At 35.2% G+C, this 21,852-nt stretch overlaps 1 protein-coding gene across 6 annotated transcripts in view; it reads right to left on the bottom strand.

Moving 5' to 3' along the window:
- Positions 1-21,852, bottom strand: part of LOC122414619 (uncharacterized) — a 332,085-nt gene that overhangs the window by 152,535 nt on the left and 157,698 nt on the right. The window lies entirely within an intron of this gene.

The following is a 21,852-nucleotide window of genomic DNA, read 5'->3' as shown; positions in this document are numbered from 1 at the left end:
TCGAGTGGATTTATCAAATGAGCATATCCTCCTTCACGTTAGTGCCAAGACTGTTTTGTTATAATCTTTACAAATCTTCTTTCATGACTATTTATAATTTTGTCTGCCATCTTCACATCACCAACAATACCTACACTTAATGGACATGACTGAAACTCATTACAAGGAGATCTCATACAAAAAAAAAGCCCTCGAAAATCAAAGTATATGATATGAGAACCGGTTATTGTGCTCAAGCAAACAAACATTAATTTTATTCCTTGACTGCTCATGATGTTTTGGAAATGAGATCTCTCGAGATGGAGAGTTTTTCAATTAATCTTATACCAATTACATAAATTTACCTTCCGTATGATTATTTTAGCGAATCTCGGAAAATTGATGATGAATTAACTTGAAATTTAGACGGAATCGTTTTTTTTTCAAGTAATTGAATTCTCAATGATATTTTCTATTGTATTTAAGTGCACAGCACACGTTATTGCGTCTCCATGCACTAATGCGCATTAATGAATATAGCTCATTTGTTCTAGACATACAACGAAGCGATTGTTACCATGGTTTTTCCATTTATATCAAATTTTACGAAGCGACGCCTACCATGGCTGTGGTTTCGCAGACATTACTACTCCTGCATTGCTACCAAAGAAAAGGAAGAAGACAGTAACACATATATATCGCTTAGTTTAGGATGACGTAAATTAGGATAGATTTCGACCGAAGAGCAAGCGAAGTTTGCCAACCTACAAATTTGTAAATATAGAAGCAGCAGAAAGAAAGTCTGACATCCTTAAAAGTACGTTCTATGCATATGAAAATCGATGGCTAAAGCCATAGAGTGATTTTATATGTGTGCGGTTCGGGGATTCAATTCTGAGCTCATCCAGTTATTCCTTTTGTTCTTTTCTAGCTATAATTAGTTGGTGAATTTTAGAAAATCACATAGGTATACAAAATAAAAAAAAGTTGGTTGTGCGGCGCATGCGGATATACTTTTCCTACGTATTTTGAGCTGCCGAATCGATATTCGAGATTAAAATTCATATTCTGTGTACCATTTTTTCGATAAGTTCAAAAAAGAATGTAAATAGACCATTATTCTCATTTAGCGTCAACTAGATCGCTCTGGGAGGGTCCGTAGGCTTCATTATCCTCAAATATTTGCATAATCACATCAGGCCACAAGTATCAACCCTGTAGGAACCAGTAAGCACGGATCCAGGACCTGCAGAACTCGTTTAAGAACATGATGGCAGATTTCTGTTGAATGATGGAGAAAGAAACATCCTGGAAAGGCATAAAACGGAAAAAATCCATGAAATAAGCCGTTTGAAGAAAAAAAAAGGTGCGTTCTACCAAAAGGCGATAGATATTTTTACGAAAAATACGTTTTTTCGTAGTTTTTGTTCAATAATCGAGTTCTGCAGGTCCTGGATCCGTACTTATTGGTTTCTACAGCGTTGATACTTATGGTCTGATGTAAATATGCGAATATCTGCGTATAGAAAAGAAACTAAAAGGGAATAATGGCCTTTAATATATTATTTTTTGAAGTTATCGAAAAAATAGTAAACAGGATCTGAATTTGAATCTCGAATATCGATTCGGCAGCTTAAAATACGTAGGAAAAGTATAGCCGTATCTGCCGCACTACCATGCAATTTTTTTAATTTTGTGCATAAAATATCATACTTTATCAAGTCTGACAAAACCTATTTAAAAAATTTAGTGTTAAAAATAACATCGATTTAACACCACCAAGTGGTCTATATAGGTCCCTCCGTTTTGTGTTACCAAACGGTGTAAATGTATGGTGTCAATTTTTCGGTATAAAATCGGTGTCATTAGTTAATACCAAACCACTCAACACATTTTAGTGCTTTTATCGATTGACACCGAATGAACGTTCTATGAATAATGGAACTCACAAAATACTGTACATAAATGACACGGAATTGTGTAAAAAATACAACTCGTGCAATTCTTTAATGTTGACAAATAGTTTTTTTATATATAAAAAAAATAACTTTCCGTTGCCACTAGACATTCTTCACCCTGTACATCTGTGGCAACTTGAGGTTCTTAAGAACAATTTCTTACCCACATGGGGGATTCGATCCGAGTGATCTGTCTATCTACGAACTAACGGGCACGCACGCTACCTATTACACCACCGACTACTTGTGAATATCTTAGAATAAAAAATGATATGCACTTGTCCAAATCCGTATGTTTTTAGTAATTACTACATATTTTATTACATAATGGTTTCGTTAGAAAAATTATTTGGAATGAGAAAAAAAGTATAATAAAAAAAAAGGTGCGGTGAAAAATGAACGTCCAATTGCAAAATTTGAAAGTGCCGGATACAAAGTCGTGGATGATATATATTGTATTAAATGACATGCGCAAATCGACTATAATTCTTCAGGCGTCATTTTTACATCACGTGTTATTGTATCTTTCCTAATTTCGATAACTGACTTTACACTGAATATTGTCACGTATGCTTTTGCGGTGTCAATTTTACCCAATTTTATGGTAACTACATTCTGTTCGCTATTATGTACACAGTCAAGAAGAGACATCAGTTATTAAATGACATCGAAGAACAGGGTTCCCTCAAAGTCAGAAATTACTAACGAATTATTATCTTAGTCAGGAAAATAAACGCTGTATTTTTTGTTAAGATTTTGACACGATTTCGGAACAAATTATATATATATTGAAGCGAAACACCGACTCGAAAACTTTATTTCAACGACATGGCACGCACGAGTGTTTACACCGGCGGCCATGTTAAAAAACTGTCACTTCGCGAAGCGGCGCTCGGGAAGCGAGGCGCTCAGTGCTGCCAACTCAATTTCGATTCCACAAAATTCCCTAGATTCGTGAAATTCTTTATTTTATTCAATTTTAATTAAATAAACCTTTTCTTGTTCAGAAAATTAATGCGGATCATTAAAGAAACGTCTTTTGAACAAATGGGTGAAAATTTCAGGATAAAATTATTTAAACTTTTAAGTAAACTTCTCCTTGCGAGATCGAGTGCTCAGTGCGCATGCGCGATGACCTACTTTCCATAGGCACGTGCAATAGACGCAATTACGATTGAATAATTAATTAAAAGGAAATAAAAGCTTTGTTATTGGGAAAATCAATTAAAAATAAAGCAGAATAATTCAAAAAGACACAAATTGGGCATAAAGGCAATAAAAATTGATTTCATTAAATTTTATTAAATTCTCGCACATGCGCAGTGTGACTACGACTCGACTCAGCCAATTGGGACCCACGCGGGGGAGTTAGCGCACCAATCAGAGAATTTAGAGTGGGAGTCCCTGGTTCGAGATTAAGTCGCGCAGCGAATCAGAGAGAGGGGCAAAGTCCAAAAGTATTATGATCATTATTTCCTTTGTTTCAACGGGTATAAAAACCCGAGTGCAGAAGCTCCAGTAGCTAGTCTCATCTCGAATCTCGCCACGCTAGGAGCCAGTCACGTCTCGAATCCCTGAGAGCTCGACTCGCATGCCATAACCAAAAGCCAGTCTTGCCTCCGGATCTCGCCGCGTGAACTCGCCCAATTTTCAAGAATAAAAAAACATAAAATTTTCGCTTATTTTCAAAATCGCTCACAAAAACAAAGAGCCAAATAACATCGCTGATGTCCCACTCAAAATTCAAATAGAATAACACCTTTCCTCTCTCACGCTAAGAGGGCCGGGTTCATTCGATTTCGTTTGAACTCAAGATTCTTAGGTGAGAGATTCCGATCTATCCAGGAGGGCCCGGACAGTTCGATTCCGTTCTGTCTCAAGATTCCTGGTAGATTTCCAATCCTTTTTCTATCCAAGAGGGCCGTGGCCGTTCGATTTCGTTCGGTCACAAGATTCTTGGGTAGGACTCCTACCTTTCCACGCCAGAGGGGCCGGGATAGTTCGGCTTCGTTCTGTCTCAAGATCTCTGGGTGGATTCTTTTCCAACGAATCATTGTTTTCTGAGTGGCAGTTCAATTAATTAAATTCATTAAAAATTATTAAAACCGACCAAGTTTCTTTATTCTTATAACGAGACAATTGCGAGTCATTTATTATTTTGAGCCAATTAAATTATTCCAAAAAGCGAAATATCTCACTAAAAAAAAATCATAATTTGAATTATATCGAGTCAAAAGAGTGAGATCAACCACAAAAATCCACTCGAACAATCAATTTGTATTGTATAGAGTCAAAAAGTGAGTTTCTAAGAATTATAGCTCAATTATCAAATTATCAAATGATCGAATTATCAAACAAAATTAATTAAAAATTTATCACGACCAGCGTTGGCGAGAATTATGGAAAAATTATTATTGCAAGCGAAACTATCATTATTCAAATAAAAGCGAGCTTAAATTCATTGAGAAATTCATCATAATTAATTCTGCGAAAATTATTTTCTTTTTGCGTGGAGAAAAATACCGGAAATAAAATTTTACATGCGATTAAAATAAAGCGGAAAAACTCGATTTCAAATAAAAAGCCTTTATTTTTGTAATTTGGTTTAAAACAATTAAAAATTGAATAAAACATTTGTCATTTCAATCTAATTTCATTTTACTTTTGTTTTTCCTTCATGCCCGCTCTTCTTTATTATCGAATTGCTCGAATCCTGGCGTGACGGTGTGCACAAGCACGAACATACCGTTACAATATTTTTATTATATGAAATTAAGCAATGGGAGTAAGTGAAAATCTTGATGAAATATATCTATTCTCAATTTCGATCCTCACACCCCGAAAGATCTGTCCCGCACACGCGCCATGTATTTCATTATATATCGTAGTAAAAATAAAAACACGCTTAAACATCATAAGTGCAGTTTGATTCTCAAGGTGAACCTATGTTTTCAAAATGCGTAGCGTCTTGTTTTCCATCTTTTCCATTTACAATGTTTTCCAGAGTAAACGAATTGAGAGAATACTGCTCTGAGTATTTTTCGTATAGTCAATTTATAACCGATATATCTTGTTGATTGAACAGATAACGGTGTACATATATACAAAGAAAACGTACGTTGTAACATCGTCATTTCAGTATATGATTCTCGATGTCATCTCATGTTTTCAAAATTCACAGTGTTCGGCTTTCAAGACGAAGAAACTAATTCGTCAGTTATTCGTAACCTTGAGGGAACTTTGTTCTTCAATGACATTTAATAACTGATGTATCTTTTCGATTGTACATAATAGCAAACAGTCAGCAGTTACCATAATGTCGTGTAAAATTAATAACACCTCAGAAATATTTGTAACAAACATCCGTTGTAAAGTCAACTTTTGAAAATGGTGAAGTCACAATGAAGTGGTATTAAAATGACACCTCCATGGTGTTAAAAAAACACCATAACCAGAAAAATGTTATATCCTTATTATTTCAACACCATGGGTTGTCAAATTGGAAAATAACACCGAATTAGTTCGGTTTTTTTACACTTACACGGTTTCAAGTTACACCGTGAATTTTTTACAGTATCTGCGTATGGGTGTTGTATGGTCTCATTCGAAGAAGCATTTTGGAATCCGCCATGAACGATTTTGAATGAGTGTTAAAGTGAAGGTTATGTTTTACATCTCTTTTCTGTTTCTATTATTAAGTATTCCGGTTTTTTCGCATTGGGTTTTTTTCCTGAAGTTTAAAATATAATTTTTTTCTCTTATATCTTTCATTTCGACAAGGACGCTGAAGTTCTCCGAGGGGGGTAAGTGTCACGTCCCGCGTTAAGTTCAATTTATTTAATTCAATTTTATTATTCTCATTCAATAAATAACATATTCAATTACTAGTGCATAACATATCCAACGTTTATAGAAGTCAGTAGAAGTGATACATTAGTGGACATACCCCAGCTTGCAATGCTCTGTGCAACTTTTCTCGTTCTCTGGTGTCTTAGAAATTTGAGTGATCAATAATGCTGTGAGATGAACATGAATTTTTATATCTGTTCTCTAAACCTTTCTTTTATCTTATATTAATCTTATTATTTTTTAACGGGGTTGTTCACAGAAATTAATCCCCGATTATTGGTTTCAGTTCTAAGTGGATGAAAGTTTGTGTAACATCACCCTTATTACTTTTACGTCGTGTTCAAAGTGCAGTTTGATCGTAAATGGAGAAACATTTATACTGATAAGAATGGACTAAAAGTGGCAATTCCTGTTTTAATACTTCAAAAAATAATTGTGTCTATTTTATATTTTCAATCACGAGCTAACAGAACATGAATAATTATGCAATGAAAGAAAAAAGAAGTAAGTCATTTGTTTCAAGAAACATCGTCGTTTTCACAAACTTCTCAAAAATTTACGAACCAAGAGAATTCTTGGGAGACTTTAGTTGGTGTGTTGCAAGGGTCAGCACCACCGAGTAGTTGGTTCTGCTTCAGATAATGAAAATCCAGGTCGTAGAATCCCGTATACCGCCTACTTCAACGGTCCCCATTCTCCTCAGTCTCGTCCTCTAACACAATTGTCGGGAGTAATTAGTGGAGACAGCGGTATCCGTACTCTCCCAGCCGACTTCCATGTTCCTTTTTTTTTCTTCTCGCCACTGCGCTCGTGCTTCGCTCTCATTTTTTATTTTCGCTTTCTTTCCCTGTCCCTGACTTTGCAAAACTCTCTGGGCGCGAAGCAAACCCGCGAGAAGTTCTCGACATACACATTTTTCCTCCTGAAAGTATTCTTATTAGCTACACCTTTTAATCGTCTCTGACGAGATAGGTGCTGAAGTTGATCATCTAAAGTTTTATCGTTGAATTACTAATTAATAACTAAATAAAATTGTGAGCAACAGAAACATGAAATAAGAAAGTTGTTCTATTAAACTGGGATAATTGATTTTTGGTACAATACTATGTCTAAGGCTGTTGAATTTGAATCTGAGTTGCAAGGGCAAAATATCACTGGGGCTCGCTCCCTACGCCGGGGGGGGGGGGGCTCTCAAGCTGAGAAAGCCCCCAAAGTTAGTGCATGCACCCTCAAACATGGTAGTTTTATCCGCCAGGAGCTCATGCAAAAGAAATAATACCGAAAAAAGCCTTGGAAAAGCAAAAAACTATTTTATTTGTCAAACTATGTTAACAAAAAATGGTCAAGTCTTTCTCAGTCCTTACAGTAACGAACCTTCTTCTCCCATGAACATATTATTTTACTGCCTTTACCTTTACCAATCCCCCAACAATTCCCCATCAAAAACAAGCGTGTTTATGTTGTCACCATTTTCAACACCCTTTTTGCCGTGTTGTTCGAGAAAACAACACATATTCACCGAGTTTTATGAAAACGCCTTTCCGTATTGAAAAAACGGCTTTCCATGTACTAACTACACGTTTCAAGCGTTTTTCTCTTGATCGCCGAATTCGATACATTTCAAGACGTGTTGAATCCTTATCTGAAAAAATGAGCGTGTTGTTAGGCGTTTTTAAACAACGCACAAGACATCTTGTAACTGTGTGGTTTTAACTAATCATGTTGCAACAACACACGAGGCTCAAATCAGCGTGTTGAAACAACAGGCTACGCCCTAAAGCTTCGAACAACACATTAACTTCCGTTTTGTAATTTATACAAGACTGATAGTGTATGTTGATTCAACACGTATATAATTTCAAACAACACGGTTACAAAACCTTGTTGTTTGTAAAATTTGTAAAATAAACTATATTTGTTGTTCATTCCGTGTGAGTAGTCCGTTGTAATTGCAACCGAGCCGTTGACTATGCAACTGCCTCACCATTCAGGTATCATAAGTGATTTCTCAATTTTTCATACTTTTTTACAAATTTTAAGTGAATATCAAAAAAATAATCCAGACGCAAAAAAGGAGACAATACTCAAGAATTCGTTACTCGTATAGAAAATTATTCTATTTTAAATACATTTATAGAAAAATGAAGAAGCAAAATAAAAAAATTTTTTTTTTTCAATTGAAATTATTATGGTCAAGTTATACAACATTTTAAGGGTAGGAGTTTCGGAAATTTTTTCCGTGTAGCAATATGTTTGTAAACTAATTTCTGAAAATTTCAAGCTTTTCCAATCGTATTGAGGCCCACAGTAAAATCGTGACAACAATCGCAGAAAAATTCCATGTATTTTAAACGGAAAACTTCAACCTATGTGGTCGAGGGTTGGACATTGTTTTAAAAATCTGAAATAATGACAGCATTACTTTTTATGTATTTCGAGCCGATTTAGTGAACGGAAAAGGTAAAATAAATTTTGACCCCAAATAATGACCAGCCTAGTGTAGCTGCGATATAAAATATATCAAAAAAATTTTTTTTCCTGATTCGACGTGATCGTAATGATTCATTCAAATCGGGTTTTGTATAACTCAAATACAGCGACAGCGACTTCATTAGCAGAACGTGGGTAAAAATATGTTTCGCTATGCATAAGTGGATTAATTCCATGTAATCATATAATGATAATTATATGATCACTGATTTCATAAAATAAAAAATTCTTTATCTGCATTGTTCACTATAGTTAAATGTGGGTAATTGGTTAAATCAATGGACTAGTCATTCTGGTTAGCTATTTTATTAGGTCATCAAAATTAACCGGTTTACTGGTATTATATTGTTACGTCCAGAAAAGACGAACGGTAAAAGAGATGATAAATGAAGACAAACAAACCTTGTTATAAACTGCACTGCCACCAACCTGAACAGAAAGTCCAGGATTTAATATTAAAATGCTGTAAAATTTAGATTTTAGAAAAGACGATGATTTAATTAAATTTGCCTATTTTGGTCCCGTACGGGCCTCGGATTGATTGAAAAGGATTGCTCAAATTATTAATAGTCAGAAAAATATAAATAAGAAGAGATACAACCAATAAATTTATTGGAGGATAAGAAAAGATAAATTAAAAGAAAATCTTTAAAGAAAGCTACAACCGAGTTACATATGCTCATTTGCGGGGATGATTCTCCCCACTTGATTCACTTTTCCATAACAATCTGTGTTTACACGGGGGTGTGCGGATCCACACACTCATACCACAATAACAATTTTGATAATGGAAAGAAAAGATAATGATAAAGGTGAGCAGACGAAAGGCAGGATTGATGCTGCTTTCTGTGTTCGTGTTGGTACGTCCTTGAGTCAAGGGTCGGCGCTGCTCAATCGCGCGTTAACGGAGCACAGCCTCTACGCGGATCTACCCTGTGTTTAGCAGTGGATTTACGATACCGTCGTAAGCACCATTGCTACGGAGTTATCCCGAGGGACGACTGGTTGTCTGTTGAGGGTTAATCGAAACTAATGTACAAAAATCCTCATCACAGCGACGAGAGCCGAAAGTGATCGCCGTGACGGGGTTTTCAGTGCATATCAGCATTTTAGTCGTTACCAGGGGCATCCACGAGTCAATTCGGAGACCGCAATCAGGCGATGCTGAATCGGCCTATTCCAAGAAGTTTCTTGCACTCGCGATGGCACGAGGCATTGCGTAGAGAACGAATCAAGAGCGTTCCAGCACTTTTAATTAGAAAAATGTGTTTGTGTTGAGAGGAAGCATCGTCATGTCTCGCGTTACCTGACGCGCGGAATTATCCTTCAGTCAGAAAATAATAAAATTGAATTTGTAACGAGAAATTGAAACAAGAGTTCTGGCCTAAGAGTAAGTTTAGTGAGTAATTCGGATAAAGTGTTTTTCTACGACACATTTCCCCCTCTCAAGATTTTGAAGTGTCGAAAGAGGTGTTTCAATCGTGGTAGTTGGAATCGAACGCTTGAACGAATAGGTCCGATATTAGGGAAAAGGACCATTCGAGGCAAAAGACAAACGAAAGATAAGTCTTCTTCCTCCTGATAATTATTGCAAACTATACCATAACAAAACATGTAAATAAATTTCGTTCGATCTTTTAAAACCATTGAATTTTTTCTTGTAACAACCCTAAAATAAAAAAATAAAATATTACAAATTTAATAAATCGATCTAAAAGGGGGACGTGACAGTATCGTATACTTACAAGAAAATTCGAGTCCATTCTGGTAATGTATCATATGGATTATAACGTGGTGAATTTGAACATTTCAAAATTAGAGGGGAATGGCACGAGGAGAGAGAAAACGTCAGGTAATAACGAAGAATTTCTTTTGAAAAACATGTTTCCGAGTCGAATGCAAGCGTTATTCCATTTATTCAATTCATTTCGATTATTTTATTTTATGTGAGCGAGTGGCAGTTAGCCCAAATTATCGGAGAATTTATTTGGAACGTCGAAAATGATCGGAACAGGGAAGGCATAAGCCGATCGTCAAGGTCGTCAATATTGTCATCGTCGTTTTCAACGCGGAAGATATTTCAAGCAAGGGTCGCTAGCTCGAAGCCCTCATACGGAGCTGTTTCACTTCGAGGTGCGTTTATAGCATCGGGAATCTCTGGAAAGCCTCGGCAGTCAAAATTCAACGTCCGTCAGCGAAATTCTCCATCGAAATTAGAATTTGAGTAAAGAAAAACTGAACGAAATTCCGAGAATATTTTAGATTCCGGCGAGTAGGCAAAGGATTGAGCGTTAGGACCTGAAATTATAAAAACGTGACCCCGTAATAAGAGGGTGACTTTCGTTTTGGAACGCAACGTGACTCAACGTTTTCTTTTGAGCCGTCACCAACCCCGTTCAAGAATACGACATCGCAACGGAGTATTGAGGAAAAACCTGTGGTCCTTTTCTGAATTCTCATCTTTCGAAAACTCAGCGATGAGCTGTCGTCTCACTTTCATTTTGTGTGATTTTATTTTTATGCCATTATATTTCGTAAAAAGAGCTCTACTTGAATTTTTGCGAATTATCGATTTACCAAATTAAAGAGCGATATTGCTTTGGGGTAGCAATCGCACATGAGATATCTTTTCACAAAGTTTCGCGCAGTTAAACATCAACCGCTTTTCGGATTATAATTTAAAGAATTGCCTAGAGGAATTTATCTTTTTAGTTCCTCGTTCGGTTTCACCAAGTTTGTAGATTTAAGAATTTTATATCGTTGAAAACTGACAGTTAAACACGAACATGATATTTATATTATATATACTGTATTTTCCGGTAGATTTCAATCAATTGTTTGCCTGACTCCGTGTTATAAATGTAACTTGAATAAATTCAATATTCTAATTCCGGAATTTTTTATGTGCGAGGGAATTACTTGCGTCCAACGTCTCGACTTCGCCAATCCCTCTACCAACTAGTTTTTCATTTACAGTTGCCAGGACATCCCTCATTGCTCGTTAAAGATGAAAAGAATAAATTCGTTTGTTAAATTTACAAACTGAAGCCCATCAAATATCGAAAGTGAGGCATTCTGTACGGCTTACGGGAAAAGTCGATTCCGTTTCTGAACATAGTTTTTACCTCGCTACCCTTGAAAGGGGTGAAAATCCAGGCTTGAGGGTGGAATTACTCAATTTTTCAATGGAAAGTTTCTTATACTATATGTTACATAAAAACTGTATGTTCTTTACAGCACCAAACTCTTTTATCAAAATAAAAAAACTCACTATCTACCAAGGGGTGAAAAATAAGGGTTGGTGGTGAAATTTTCAGATTTTGCACTTGCAACTTTTTATGCTATATGAAATGAAAATTAACCGATTAAACAAACTTACCTGTTGTGAAGTTTTATCGTAATTATATATGATGTCTCGTTCAAGAGCTTACATATGTGGTATAGTCTACTTCATGCCCAATTCCACGACCTATTCAGAGTTAAGGAAACAAAAATCGGGGAAACCAGGGCCACCTGCTCCCCTACTTTGCTCGCCCTCCTCATAATGATTATAGACTAATCATACCGTGCGGGGGAAAAAAGTAAATTAATAAACAATTTACTGTATACGGGAGGGAGTGTAATCTCTCGAACGAGACATCGGATAATTACGATAGAACTTCACAACAGGTAAGTTCGTTTAATCGGTTAATAATATCCTCGTCTCGTTCTCGAGATTACATATGTAGATGTTTAGAGGTGATCAACGCAATGATTAACCATTTATTTATTTATTTTAACTGATCATAGCATCCACAAAGTTGCTTTTATTCGACTCAATTGGTCGGTTATAAAATTTGGCAAAAACCTGCGATTCTTTTGACTATCCTGCTGTCGATTTAATTATATTGAAATCTATTCCTTTGTCTAGAGTTGTGGATTGTGCAGCATGCCTTGTACTATGCGAAGTGTATTCATCGCCTACCCTGCTAAGCTTAAGTATCGATCTTATCCATTTACTTATAGTTTGCGTAGTTGCCGCCTTAAATGGCTTTCTTGAAGTAATAAACAAATGATCACAGTTTCTTCTCAAAGAAACTGTCAAAGCCAAATATCTCTCCAAAAAAGATGCTACACATATTTCAGGCTTATTCTTGAAGTAACGAATTAACAATAAAGGCTGATACTGTCCTGGACGAGAAGTTTTAATAAATTCCGGTATTCTAATTTCAAAACCGTTCTTCGACCGTTGAACATTCTGTATTTTTATGAATGATAAAATCTGAATCCTATGAGCCGTAGCAAGTACCATTAATATTGCAAGCTTTTCGGGTAATCTTTGAAGATTTGAATCTTCAAGTGCACAGTGACCGCGAGAGTACACAACACTACGACTGGGTCCCACATTTATTCATATTTTGCCTTGCTAGGATGCAGCCGATAAATTACTTTGAAAAATCTCGTGAAAACTGCATTTGTGACTATATCATTCACGGAAATTAATGATACCGCCGTTCTAGCCGAATTCAATGTCCCATAGGACGCTCCTACTTCAAATTTTTTGGTTAAAAACGTTAATAAATCGTTTTTGGTTGCTCAGTGAGGATCAATCTGCATATCTCTACAATAATCCCATCAGGCCTTTAATAGACTCGCATATTGTTTAATTGATGCCTCTGCCAAAGATGCGAAGAGTATTTCTATCGACGATTCTGGTAAACCCTTCTTTGCGAAGGCGTCCCGGATAATTTGCCGGCAATTAAACACAAGTTCTTTACCACTGGATGCCGAAGTGACCTGCATGGAGATAACAATAAATCATCAGATGGATTGAAATATACAGGTTTTTCGCATGACCTCTCGAAAAAAATGGGACACCATGGTTGGTTCGGCCAATCGGGTACTATTAGAATCCCGCAAGCTTGTTCTGCAACTATTTTTTGCAATATTTTTGAATAATCACAAAGGGTGGAAACGCATAGAAATACTCGCTTTTCCAACTTATAGCGAATGCATTAATGGCTATTCCCTCAGGATCTCTATGTCAGGCACAAAAACCTCGCATTTTGCATTGGCTCTTAACGCGAAAAGATCTATTAAGGGAACATCGAATTCTTTAATAATTTTTTCAAATGCTAATTTTGCTAGTTCCCATTCTGTGTCTATGTTCTGATTCCTAGATTCCCGATCTGCGTTCTTATTATTTTTTGACTTAATCTATAATGCAAAAACTCGAATTTCTTGTGCCTTGCACCACTTCCATAATTCTTTAGCACGACTAATTAATTCTGTGTATTGAACCCCGCCCATACGGTTAATGTATAAAATCGCAGTCGTGTTATCGACGCGTAGTAGAATTTGAACCCTGTGCAATTCAGAGCCAAAACATCGGAGTGCTATGAATGCCGCTGTGAACTCTAGATAATTGATGTGTAAAAGTTTCTCACTTTCTTTCCAAAATCCGTGCGTTCCTTCGCCATTGCAATAAGCTTCCCAACCAGACCACCTAGATGCATCAGATAAAATTTCATAACAATAGTCGGGACTCGCAGTGGATCTTTTTAATGATTGCAGTTTTTCTGCCCACCAATGAAAATCTTCGCGCAAAGATATCGGTAATTGTAGTATTGCCTCATAACCTTGGTCATTATTTAATCACGCTTGATAAATTTCCTTTTGGAAAGCTTTGAGATATGTACTGCTATATTCTAAAGCTGGGCTACATGCAACGAGCGTTCCCACAAAACGTGACATATCTTGAATTTTACATACAGTTTTTTGTAAGAATAATTGAACTAATATTCTTGCACTTTTTCTTTTGATATTAAATCCCAAAAACGAGCAAACTTGTGCCGGTTTTAAAATGCTTTTCTCATAATTTATAACAAAACTATATGGTGGCCCTTTTTTGGGCCACCATATACTAACGAAAAGAATATCTCAAGTCACAATAATAGATTTCATATATTCACTAATGCTAAAGTGGTACAGTATTCACATCGTGTCACATTTTCACTTCATTGGAGTTCTCGCAACACAATATTAATGCTATTCAATTGTTTAAGACAACTTATTAATTTTATTGCTTGTGAACAAGAAATAAAGGCAAGCTGAAAATTTTACCGAACGTTTCACACATGTTGAGCTGTAAAATTTTTGATAAAATTCAGTAGACCTTAAGGGCCGAAAAAAAATAAAAACTAGTTTTATCTCCGTTTTTTGGCTATCCATTTTTCTTTACAAATCGGATTAATATTCCATCAGCTTTATGAAAAAGAGCGCTTTTTCGGTCAAAATGCACTGGTCAAATTTAATTTTTGCTGTATTAACACTCACGGGACACACAATTAAAGGTATGTAAAATATCTTTTTTTTTTTAATTTTCTATTAGGACTTCACAAAAACCAAGTCTTAATTGGGGTTCATAACTATATAGAAATGTTTTTATGTGATATAAGAAAACGATATATTAACGGACAAAAAATTTTGAAACCCTCGACCAAAACCTGTCTCGTTACGCATGGAATACCCCGAATGTGGAGAATTCGAATGAGTTCATTCCCATGACTTTCAACAGGGGAAATAGAATTATGAAAATTTATATTAATAATTTGCACCTCTTAAAATGCAATTTCTAAAAGATGTTGATTCAGCGTCAACGTCTTAGATACTGACTAAGTTTTCCAATTTATTTTTTCTCAAAGGCTTTCAAATGTTTTTTATTGAAGTATTTTCAGACGTCGGTACATGGGTAATATAGGCATTTTTCAGATTTATTTTTCCCTTGTATGGATATAATAAGAAAAAAATTATCATATTTATAGTTGAATAAAGAAATACAGTCAATATTGATTGATCTCAAAGTCTTCTAAGAAAAGACTATACACGTTTCTCCGCCAGATATCGCGTTTCCATGGAATCCTATTTACTTTGAATTCGTTTGGTACATCGTACTTCATCTTACAAGTGTAGCAAAAGGGTTGCCTCTTGCTTTTTGAAAGCTCTTCGCCTCCGGCAGTCCTTCTATCTTTGCCACTTCGGCGTCTTTTCCTCGTTCATTTTCTCTCTCGATCGTCCTTAATGCATTTTCCGTTATCGCTCACTGGGGGTTAGAATTAATTGCTTCTCTGGAGAAACTTGAATTACGTTTTCAAGCAATCTGTATACTATGAATACACGAATATTTTATCGCTCGTATTTAGTATGCCGGGTCAATTCTGAATCAAATTGACTATTTCACATGACAGGAGGCTTTCGTTATTAATTGATTCCTTATCACGTATGAAAATTAATAGAGGTTTTAAATGATCTGAATATACAAATAGAGTCACCAAAGTTACTCGATATAATTGCATTTAGATGCCACAGTAGCCTTCGATATATGTATTTTCGAGTATATGATTTTTGGCATAAAAAATGGGTAATGTTTTACGCAAATTTTCCGATCGATTCGTTATGACGTTCCACATGTTTCGCATTTTGTAGCAGAGTTTATATACAGTTTTGATTAAAGTTATTACCAAGTAAGCTTCAAATTGTCATAATGATAGTTCGTTCTTCGGAACGTTCGAGAAAAATCAAATTTATTTTCTACTTGCCGCAAACACTAAAAAAGACATAATGAACCATAATTATTCTGAATACGTTTCAGGAAAAGCAGATTACATTGAGACTGAAATAGTAAATAAGCTCAAAAAGCTTCTCAAACAGAAAAAAATCGCCAATTTTTCCAAAATTGCAACCTTGAGCCATCGAGCGATGGCATACACAAAGCCAAGTGTCCAAAAATCAAACAAAAATCCGTTTTTACGGGATTTTGTACCGAACGTAATGATTACGCAACTATTAAAAATATCAAAAAATATGATTTAATTAACCGATTTCGGCTATGGTCCGGTTCCAGAAACGAGATTTTTCTCATCAACGCAATGAATTTATAAAAATAAGAAGCAATTTGAGTACGCTATGACACTATTTATTGAGTCTATTCTCAAAATATCATTGATGAAATTCTATGTAGCTCCTCTGAGATAATTTCTCAGGGATTCTTCGTGCGTCGGATTGCATATAGATATTCACGAATTCTACCGTTTCAAAACAGTGTCGTATAGGTCCAGACGAGTCAATTTTGCTCGTCACTAGAAAATGTATAATTCGACAGAAATGGCTCAGGGGAATGCATTTTTCGACGTTGTCTGAATTCCTCTCGAACGAATAATCTCAAAAAGTCTCATGCGATAACGTAGCCATTGTTGTTAATTTTATTTTTATTTTTTTTTGTTTCACATTTAAACATTTTTATGAACGAGCGACGAGCTTCTAGAGAAGAATCGAGAGCAGAGAAATTGGGTGGTGCGAAAGTAGAAGGTCGTCCGTCATCGAGCGGCGCATATTGTCAACAACGAATATTCTCGGACGTCAATAATTTAATTATTATGAGGGCGAATTATTCGCAAAGGTTCTAGAAGAATCCCGATCAAACGAGGAGGCTAAGGATGAGGGGTTAGGTCTCAAGAAACCGCGTTACAGAAATTTCGAATCGATCTCGTTACTCGAAATCCGGACCACAAGGAGGAAGGACATGTTCTCTTGAGCTTCAAATTTAACCTACGAGAAGCCAACGCCCCGAAGTCGAATTATAATTCCGAGAATCATTGCCGGAGTTCGAGTTATTGAAAACATTGCAGTGAGCCGTTGTCTCGTTCATACTTTAGTCTCGTTTCGTTTTATTTTGCGCGCAAATTATTTTGTAAATCAGTAGAACATCAGATAATTGAACGATATCGAGTGGTAACTTTGTCGCACGAGCGAATTAAATTCTAACGTCCCTTTGAATTATCTTTTCATCAATTTTACTTTAATAATCGTTGTGAAAATAATAAAATTGCCGAGAGAAATTTCTAGAAGTGAAATTTACATCCGGACTAGAGTCTTAGATTAAGGATTTCGTATTTTATGTTTTGTCACCGAGAACTGGTTTATCGTAATTCCGTAGACTTTCTTTCGTTATTATTAAATTGTGAACTATTATCGTACGAAATGTACCCGAGAGCAAATATTTGACAGAAGCCAAAAATTGTTAATGAAATTTTGAATTGACCCAAACTATTGGAATTTTTGGGAAATATCTAACATTGCTATTGTTTCTAATTCTCTACTATAATAAATCACATTTTGTAATCCCAGCTCTTACATTTTTCGCGTTATTCTTTTCCTCCAGAAAACTCCCGCCCCCATACCGAGAATATTGAAACCCTTCTAGTCTAGTCGATTCTCAAAATCATTTTTCTCGTTAAATTAAATAAAAATTCAGTCGAGGAGAAATCCTCGACTGGCGCCCAGTGACGAGAGAAATAATATAATTTGTCACTAACTCTGGGAAAAAGCGTTACAAGTTATAATATGATTGTATCTCACTATCACAATCACAAAGTTATATTTTTGCTATAATATTTCAAAAGCGAAGACTTGGGAATTGATTTAAGTTCATTTTCCGTTCTTGTGCAAGCATGTTTTGACGGATGAATTCCATATAAACTTTCACATCTATCCAACTCAACGTCTAATTTCAGACTAACTGTCTCTGCAGGTTAAAAAATGCTCAACACCGAACACATAAATGTGTTTTTGAGGGGGTACAACTTGTAAAAACTTCTAATAAGACGTGAAATTTCCTTTATTTCTTATCAGAAAAACAATACACTCTTTTAAGGATTATCATCTCGAGTCAAAATTTGGGGGAAAGGCAGGTCAATTTTCCAAGAAGAAATCTCATCGATTCTTGCGCCATCTCAGGAATGCAGGTTACAAAAATATGTAATACAAGACACCAAATTTTCATTGGGGAAGTGTAACGTTCAAACATCTTTTGTTACGATAAGTTTTTAATAATTGCGATCGCTTGTTTTTCTCGAGAAGGGCAGGTAACTTTTTAGAAGAAAATTTCGTCCATTCTCACGCAGTCTGATAAATGTGAGCTACGAAAATGTATAGCAGGAAACATAAATCTGTAATTTGAAGGTGTGATACTTGAAAATCTTTTGTCACAAATTCCTTTTTGTATCTCTTCCCTTCAAAATACACTTTGTCTAAACAACTTCCCACTACCCTGAGGCCCTTCCTTCTCTACACCCACTTTGCTCATGGGTGAATGAAAATTGTAGTGAGGGAAGAAATTTCACAAATTTTCGAAGATTATCTCTTTTTTTTCCCTAAATAATGTTTTTTTTGCAAATTATAAATATTCATAATAATTTCCTTGAGGTAAGAACTAAACAAAAATTCCAGAGCTGTTGAAACATCATTATTTCTGTAAGTACCCTGCTTTTTCCTAGTCTTACATACACTTGGCAACATTTAAGTGTTTTTAATTAAATAAACTTATTGTTAGATCACTGAATTGATAAATTATTCAAATATGCAAAAAATAGCAGTTCGTTAACATGTTGTTTTTGGATATTCAAAATGCATATATAGAGTTTGTGAGGTGAGACAAACGAATAGACTCCCTACCACATAGACTGTTATAAAATCGATGGAGTCTTCGTCCCTGGATTGTTCTCGAGAAATTTCACTTCTAGTGTTGACCGCAGAGCGGCTGGCGGGGGGGGGGGGATAAAAACGATTGGAGAACGTCTGGTGCAACAAGTTGGATTAAATTATTTAAACGAAATACGGCGAGTCACTCAGTCAGTGCAGAACGAAGAAAATGAACTGGTAAGATGACCGAAACAGTATTGAGGAAAACGAATCCAAGATCTCAGTGTATGGATATGTATATCTTTCTGTATCTTCCCAACAAACACAAGTGATCAAACAAACTGATTTATAGCCGAATACGAAGAGAAAGACGTTTTTTTGTTAGCCAGACATAATACTTCTTTGATGGGCCATGGGATCGGTTGCATAAAGAGGAAAATCGAAAAAGCGTACGGATGAGAACGGATAAGAACGATAGGTACCATATATGGGGCGTTCCACGCCAAGTCGGACACTTTCAAAATTCGCATTTTTTATTTGGTTCATTTTCTTTTCTCAAGAAGAACTCCTTCACACGAACTCACTTGATTTATTTCGAATTTTTATCTCAACATTTTTGTCAGCTACGAATTTTTAAAAAATATTGCATTTTTTTATTTGAATGTATATAACTTAGTGAAAAATCAATCGAAACTAATGCATCGGGGGGTCAAAATTTTTGTTTTGGAATGGCCTTTAGTTTGATAATACGTCAAAGATTATCAACGAATTGATTCAAGCAATTATATCCGTTTTAAGTCAGAATTTTTTTTGTTCACTGTGTTAGTCCCCCTGGATTTTCTTTATAATTTAAAAAAAAAAAAGTTTATTTTTGATGAATTTTAAGCCTAGTTACATCGTGAGAAAATGCTCCGTTCTATTTTTTTATAATTATAATAATAGTTTCATCTCCAATTATGTACAATGCGTTCATAAATTAATTAAAGCAAATGCATGAAAGTCTTAAAACTCGTGATTTGGAAAAAACTTTTACTTAAACATACACGAACAATTATTAAAAAATTATTTTTCAATAACTTTTTTCAGAATAAAAAAATATTGAAAAAGTCGCTTCGATTTCTTTTATAATTTTTCGTAAATCTGTAATCACTAACATTATATAATATTTATCAGTTCCATTATGTATAAAGAATTGTTATGATGATTCTCCCACCTCCAAAAGCTGAAATAAAAGAAATTTAATCGTGGAAAAAATTAAGCAACCCCATGTGTATTGCGAAACTGATATTCATTTTCTTTTACGTTTAAAAATTTTACACAGACGGAATTTGTCTGATCGTGAAAATAGTTTTACCTTTAACGCACCATCTCCGGCTGGAATCACACTATACAATTTTTGGGTTCCATCAATCGCCAACAAATTGAAACATCAAAGAATCGTGAAAAATGAGAACGACAAAGCTCTCGAAAACAATGACACATAAATCCTTGACCGCTACTCAGGACAAGTAGTTATGCCTGTATATTTGTGGATAACAAGCCACTGCTCCGATAACCACGTATCGCAGGCATATCACGAGTTCGAGCCACGTTTTAAACAACTTCAAAAATTTATCTCGTGAAAATTAAATATCGATGAATATTGAATGAATAAATTGATAGTTGAATAAAATGTTACAACCGATAAAACTAAAAGCAAAAAATAAATAATTCGAAAGAAATGTTAAAAACCACTAGGCTGAAATCCAACTTAGTTTTAAGATATGAATTCTTGACAGATAAAAGTATAAAATCGTTATATTTTTTTTTCGAAAAAAATTATGAAAACATAATTTTTCAATAGTTCATCACGTATGTTTAAGTGGAAGTGCTTTTCAAATCACGAATTTTTAGCCTTTCATGCATTCACTTTATTTAATTTATAATCACCTGGCACGTAATTGGAGACGAAACTATTATTATAATTCTAGAAAAATAGAACGGACCATTTTCCCATAATATAACTAGGCTTAAAATTCATCAAAAAAAGAAACCTTTCTTATAAAAAATTACAAAGAAAATCCAGGGGGACTAATACAGAGAACAAAAAAAATTCTCACTTAAAACGGATATAATTGCTTGAATCAATTCGTTGATAATCTTTGACGTATTATCAAACGAAAGGCCATTCCAAAACAAAAATTTTGACCTCCCGATGCATTAGTTTCGATTGATTTTTCACTAAGTTATATACATTCAAATAAAAAAATGCAATATTTTTTAAAAATTCGTAGCTGACAGAAATGTTGAGATAAAAATTCGAAATAAATCAAGTGAGTTCGTGTGAGGGAGTTCTTCTTGAGAAAAGAAAATGAACCAAATAAAAAATGCGAATTTTAAAAGTGTCCGACTTGGCGTGGAACGCCCCATATATATATATAAATCTATGCAACTTCTACATCAGAATTGCAAATGCAATCACCGGCATCCAGCCCTAGGAAAGGGCAAAATAGAAAGTGGAGTAAAAAAGACGAGTTTGTAGTACAGACGAGAACAAACACTGAGTCCTTCCGAAATTGCATGCTTGCGATGAAACGATAAAAGAACTGATGGAGGAACAAGAATCAAAGAAGGGAACTGAAGCAAAAGAAGAAGAAGAATAACATTTTTGTCTAGCACAAACACCGGGATCATATTTTTCCGTCAAAGTTAAAAAAAAGTGTTTCATAGAGACATTTTTCTCTGCAGATGCGCATGATATCTATTAATTTACATGCAGTTTTCTTTTCTGTGCTTTTGGTGTGTTGTGCCTAAAAATGAACTCCCTGCTCCCCCCCCCCCCCCCCCCACCAAACCACCGCTATCCAAGTTGATACGAGTTTTATACGTTCCTAAAATTATTAAATTCGTCATGTCGATGCAGAGCTACCAAATTGAATCAATTCAAGGAGAAATAGCGAATAAAGAGGAAAATCGAGTGAGGGCGATTTAACCTTTTAGAGTCTTGTATTGACTTCAATATGTCAGAAAATCTTGATTCGAAATTAATTTAATAGTTTGAATAGGCAAAAATATGTAAAACAAAAATATGCCACTTACAACACGAGAATTCAAAAAAGGGGTAGTTCACCTCCTTAAG

Source organism: Venturia canescens, chromosome 8 (assembly GCF_019457755.1).
Source record: "Venturia canescens isolate UGA chromosome 8, ASM1945775v1, whole genome shotgun sequence".
Lineage (NCBI taxonomy): Eukaryota > Metazoa > Arthropoda > Insecta > Hymenoptera > Ichneumonidae > Venturia > Venturia canescens.
Note: the sequence above shows the minus strand (reverse complement) of the source record. Positions and strands in the feature narration are given on the sequence as shown.